The sequence below is a fragment of the Piliocolobus tephrosceles genome, chromosome 21, assembly GCF_002776525.5.
Source record: "Piliocolobus tephrosceles isolate RC106 chromosome 21, ASM277652v3, whole genome shotgun sequence".
NCBI lineage: Eukaryota > Metazoa > Chordata > Mammalia > Primates > Cercopithecidae > Piliocolobus > Piliocolobus tephrosceles.
Genome location: NC_045454.1, coordinates 24,025,765 through 24,031,764, shown reverse-complemented (window position 1 = coordinate 24,031,764; position 6,000 = coordinate 24,025,765). Strand labels below are relative to the sequence as shown.

At 42.5% G+C, this 6,000-nt stretch overlaps 1 protein-coding gene across 2 annotated transcripts in view; it reads left to right on the top strand.

Annotated features, from left to right (window-relative positions):
• The window catches only part of WDR88 (WD repeat domain 88), a 44,183-nt gene that overhangs the window by 33,799 nt on the left and 4,384 nt on the right, over window positions 1-6,000 (top strand). The window lies entirely within an intron of this gene.

Sequence of the window (6,000 nt, the reverse complement as noted above, 5' to 3'; positions counted from 1 at the left end):
GAAAGAAAGAAAGAAAGAAAGAAAGAAAGAAAGAAAGAAAGAAAGAAGAAAGAAAGAAAGAAAGAAAGAAAGAAAGAAAGAAAGAAAAAAGAAGAAAAGAGGAGGGGAGGGGAGGAGAGGGGAGAGGAGAGGAGAGAAGAGGTGAGGAGGAAGACAGGAAGGAGAGGCAGGCAGGCAAGTTGGGAGGGAGGGAATGAAGGGAAGGAAGAGAATTTTACCTCTTCCTTTTCAATTTGGAAAAAATTGAATTTGAAAAATCCAAAACCCTTTCATGATAATAATAAAAAACTCAGAAAGCTAGGAATAAAGGGAAAATTCCTCAACATGATAAAGAGTGTTTATAAAAAATCTGCAGCTAACATGATTCTCAGTGGTAAAAGACTAAAATTTTTCTTCCTTAAGATCAGGATCAGGACAAGGATGCCTACTTTCATTTGGCACAATCTCAGCTCACTGCAACCTCCATCTCCTGGATTCAAGCAATTCTTCTGGTAGAAACGGGATTTCACCATGTTGTCCAGGCTGGCCTTGAACTCCTGACTTCAAGTGATCTGCCGGCCTTGGCCTCTCAAAGTGCTGGGATTACAGGTGTGAGCCACTATGCCCAGCCAAAATGATTTCTTTCTTTTTTTTTTTTTTTGAGATGGAGTCTTGCTCTGTTGCCTAGGCTGGCGTGCAGTGGCATGATCTCGGCTCATTGCAACCTCTATCTTCTGGGTTCAAGCAGTTCTCCTGCCTCAGCCTCCTGAGTAGCTGGGATTACAGGCATGTGCCACTATGCCCAGCTAATTTTTTGCATTTTTAGTAGAGACAGGGTTTCACCATGTTGGCAAGGCTGGCCTTGAACTCTTGACCCCGTGATCCACCCACCTCTGACTCCCAAAGTGCTGGGATTACAGGCATGACCAACCATGCCTGGCCCCAAAATTATTTCTATTCGTAGGTGGCATGATCATAAATATAAAAAATCCCAAAGAATTCACAAGAAAGCTACTAAAGCTAATAAATGCATTCAACAAAGTTTCAGGGTACAAAATCAACACAAAAAAAGCAGTTGTGTTTCTATACACCAGCAATGAACAATCTGAAAAGGAAAAGCAATTCCATTTACAATGGCATCTAAAACAATACTTACAAATAAATCTAACAAAGGTGGTGAAAGACTGGCACAATGAATACTATGAAGTATTGCTTAAAGAAATTAAAGAAGACCTGAATGAATGGAAAGACATCCTATATTCATGGACAGGAAGACTCATCATTAAGATGTCAGTACTACTCAAAGTAATCTATAGATTCTGCATAATCCCTATCAAAATTCCAACAGCATTTTCATATGAAATTGCAAGGGGCCCCAAACAGCCAAAACACTCCTGAAGAAGGAGAAGGAGAAGGGTAAGGAGAAGAATAAGAGGGAGAAGGAGAAGAAGAAAATTGGAGGACTCACACTTCCTGACTTTGAAGTTACTACAAGTCTATAGTAATTAAAACAGTGTGGTTCTGGCATAGGGACAAACATATAGACTGATGGCTTAGAATAGAAAGCCCAGAAATAAGGGATTTTTGACAAGGGTGCTAAGACCATTCAATGGAGAAGGGACAGTCTTTTCAACAAATGCTTCTGGGAAAATTGGAAATTTACATGCAAAGGATGAAACTGCACCCTTACCTAATACTGTATAGAAAAATTAACTCAGGATCAAACACCTTAACTTGAGAGCTAAACTGTAAAACCCTTAGAAGAAAACAGTAGAGAAAATCTTCATGATATTGAATTTGGCAGTGATTTCATGGATATGACAACAAAAGTATAGGCAATGAGAGCAAAAATAGATAACCTAACCTTCGTCAAAATTAAGAACTTTTGTGCATCAAAGGATAATATCAAGAAAGCGAAAAGACAGCTTAGAGAATGGGAGAAAATAGTTGCACATCATGTATCTGATAAGAGATTAATATGCAGAATACATAAAGAACTTTGAAAACTCAACAACAAAAAACAACCCAATTCAAGGATGGGCGAAAGACTCGAATAGACATTTCTCCAAAGAAGATATACAAATGGCCAAGAAGCATATGACAAGATGCTCAACATCATTAGTCATTAGGGAAACGCAAATCAAAAGCACTGTGAGGTACCACTTCACATCTACTACGAGGTGTATAATAAAAAAAACTCAGAAAATAATGAATGTTGGCAAAGGATGTGGAGCAACTGGAACCCTTGTGCATGACTGATGGGAATGTAAAATAGTGCAGCTGCTGTGGGAAATGGTCTGGCAGTTCCGCAAAAGCTTAAACGGAACTACCATATGATCCAGCAACTCCACTTTTGTGTGTTTTGTTTTTTGAGACGGAGTTTCACTCTTGTTGCCCAGGCTAGAGTGCAATGGCGTGATGTCCACTTACTGCAACCTACGCCTCCCGGGTTCAAGTGATTCACCTGCCTCAGCCTCCTGAGTAGCTGGGATTACAGGTGCGTGTCACTATACCCAGCTAATTTTTGGGTTTTTAGTAGAGACAGGGTTTCGCCATGTTAGCCAGGCTGGTCGCGAACTCCTGACCTCGGGTGATCCACCCGCCTCGGCCTCCCAAAGTGCTGGGATTATAGGTGTGAGCCATTCTGCCCTGCCCACTTTTGGGTTTATATTCAAAAGAACTGAAGGCAGGGCCTTACTGATACTTATATGCCAATGTTCATAGTAGCATTATTTATCATAGCTAAAAGGTAGAAGCGACCTAGGTGTTGGACGAATGGATACATAAAGTGTGGTCTATCCATACAAGGGAATTCAGCCATAAAAAGGGGGAAATTCTGACATGCTGCATCATGGATGAATCCTGATGACATGCTAAGTGAAATAAGCCAGTCACAAAAGGGCAAATACGGTAATGATTCTTCTTAGACGAGGAATCCAGCATAGCCAAATTCAGAGACAGAAGGTAGAATGGTGGTTGCCAGAGGCTGGAGGGTGGGGAGAAAGTAATTATTTAATGGGTAATGGAGTTTTTGTTGGGGATGATGAAAAAGTTTTGGGTATAGAGAGTGGTTATGGTGACAGAAGATTGTGAATGTATTTAATGTGACTTAATTGTATACTTACAAATTGTTAAAATGATATAATGTTGTATATATTTTATCACGTTAAAAAAACCAACAATGACATGTTTCTTTCTGTCCCTTAATACAGTAGGATATCTTTGCTTTTCTGTTTCCATGGCAAATAATACTTCTCTGAACTGCTTGCAACCTTCAGGACATCCTTTTAGTTTCTGTAGTGGTAAAACTGAACACTGTCAAATGTAAAACTCGCTTTGATTCGCAGCTCTGTTCTTATCAAGCCCACATTATACTGATTCCTGGTGTCAGCCCAGTGTGATAACTTCAAGCTAAACATCCCCTCAGCAAAGTCATTTGAGCATGAATACTTAACATTTCATTTACTGGCTGGGGGTGGTGGCTCATGCCTGTAATCTCAGCGCTTTGGGAGGCCGAGGCAGGTGGATCACCTGGGGTCAGGAGTTCGAGACCAGCCTAGCCAACATGGTGAAACCCTGTCTGTACTAAAAATACAAAAATTAGCCAGGCTTGGTGGCGTGTGACTGTAGTCCCAGCTACTTGGGGCGCTGAGGCAGGAGAATTGCTTGAACTTGGGAAGGGGAGGTTGCAGTGAGCCAAGATCAAGTCATGGCACTCTAGCCTGGGTGACAGAGTGAGACCCAGTCTCAAAAAAAAAAGATTTTACTTATTGGCAACAATAGGTTCTTTGATTTGCAGGCTTTATTTCCCAGCACTCCAAAAATGTTCAATGTACTAAATCTATAAGCTTGCTTTAAAAGACCAGGTATTTGTCAATGAAGTCCTTTGCACTATAAACTCATGGTATAGGCTATATCTATCTAAAATGTGCATTATTTATTTATTTATTTTATTTTATTTTTGAGACGGAGTTTCTCTCTTGTTGCCCAGGCTGGAGTGCAATGGTGCAATCTTGGCTCACTGCAACCTCCGCCTTCCGGGTTCAAGCGATTCTCCTGCCTCAGCCTCCTGAGTAGCTGGGATCACAGGCGTGTGCCATCACACCTGGCTGATTTTGTATTTTTAGTAGAGATGCGGTTTCTCCATGTTGGTCAGGCTGGTCTCGAACTCCTGTCCTCTGGTGATCCACCCACCTCGGCCTCCCAAAAATGCTGGGATTACAGGCGTGAGCCACAGCGTCTGGCCCATTTATTTATGTTTTAAAGAGATAGGGTCTTGCTATGTTGTCCAGACTGGAGTGTAGTGGCACAATCTCAGCTCACTGCAGCCTCAGCCTCCCAGGCTCAGGCAATCCTCCTTCCTTAGCCTCCCCAGTAGCTGGGATTACAGGTACCCGCCACCATGCCTGGCTAATTTTTTGTATTTTTAGTGGAGATGGAGTTTGGCCTTGTTGTCCAGGCTGATCTCAAACTCCTGTCCTCAAGTGATTCACCTGCCTTGGCCTCCCAATGTGCTGGGATTACAGGCATGAGCCACTGTGCCCGGCCCATTTTAACATCTTTTCTATGGTCAGAAATGATAATAGCCATCTTGTAGGCACATGTTTAAGGAAGATATCTCTTTCCATTTCGCTAATTGAAAATCTTGGCTGGGCACGGTGGTTCATGCCTGTAATGCCAGCAATTTGGGAGGCTGAGGTGGGCAGATTGCCTGAGCCCAGGAGTTTGAGACCAGCCTGGGTAACATGCCAAAATCCCGTCTCTACTAAAAATACAAAAAATTAGTGGGATATGGTGGTGTGTGCCTGTAGTCCCAACTATTCAGGAGGCCAAGGCAGGAGAATCACTGGAGCCTGGGAGGCGGAGGTTGTAGTGAGCTGAGAGCACACCACTGCACTCCAGCCTGGGTAACAGAATAAAACCCTGTCTTATAGAAAGAAAAAAAAATCTCATTAAGTGCTTCTGTACATTTTGAGGAAGGTGAAAAGTGGCCCCAAACTTTTATTATGAAAGACCCAACATTATAGGTAAGAAAACCACACTCCCTTTTTAGGAGTTTTGTGTACAAAGCGTGCAGGCCCTTTGGCATTGCATTTGCTTTGGTAAGAAATTTACGGAAGGAATGGAATTTGCCAAAATTTACAATGGCACTGTCTGCTGAATATGGAGATACATGAGCAAAGTCTAGTTTGCATTTAGATAAGGACCAACATGCTTTGGTTTTCTGCAGTTTTATTAAAATCTTCATAGAAATCCAGAAGATTAAAAACTCCAACTTAATTTTTTTAGAGACAGGGTCTTACCACGTCACTCAGGCTGGAGTGCAGTGGCGCGATCATAGCTCACAGCAGCTTCAAACTCCTGGGCTCAGGTAATCCTCTTGCCTCAGCCTTCTGAGTAGCTGGGACTACAGGTGTGCACCACCACACCCAGCTAATTAAAAAAAAAATTATTATTATTATTTTGAGACAGAGTCTTTCTCTGTCACCCAGGCTGGAGTGCAATGGTGCAATCTCGGCTTACTGCAACCTCTGCCTCCCAGGTTCAAGCGATTCTCCTGCCTCAGCCTCCTGAGTAGCTGGGATTATGGGCACGCAGCACCACACCCGGCTAATTTTTGTATTTTTAGTAGAGACAGGGTTTCATCATGTTGGCCAGGCTAGTCTCAAACTCCTGACCTCAGGTGATCCACATGCCTTGGCCTCCAAAAGTGCTGGGATTGCAGGTGTGAGCCACCATACCTGGCCTAACAAATTTTTTTTTTTTTTATTCTGCAGACACAAGGTCTCGCTATATTGCCCAGGCTGGTCTTGAATTCCTGTGCTGAAGCCATCCTCCTGCATATGCCTCTCAAAGTGCTGGGATTACAGGTGTGAGCCACCATGCCCAGCTTGAAACTAACTTTCAAATTAAAGTAGCTAAGAGCAAGGAGGACATTTTTTGTTGCCACGATTTGGCAAATCACTTGCTATACTGTAGGAAGTATGCTTATTGGTAAGATCTGACCGCTGCACTCAGTAT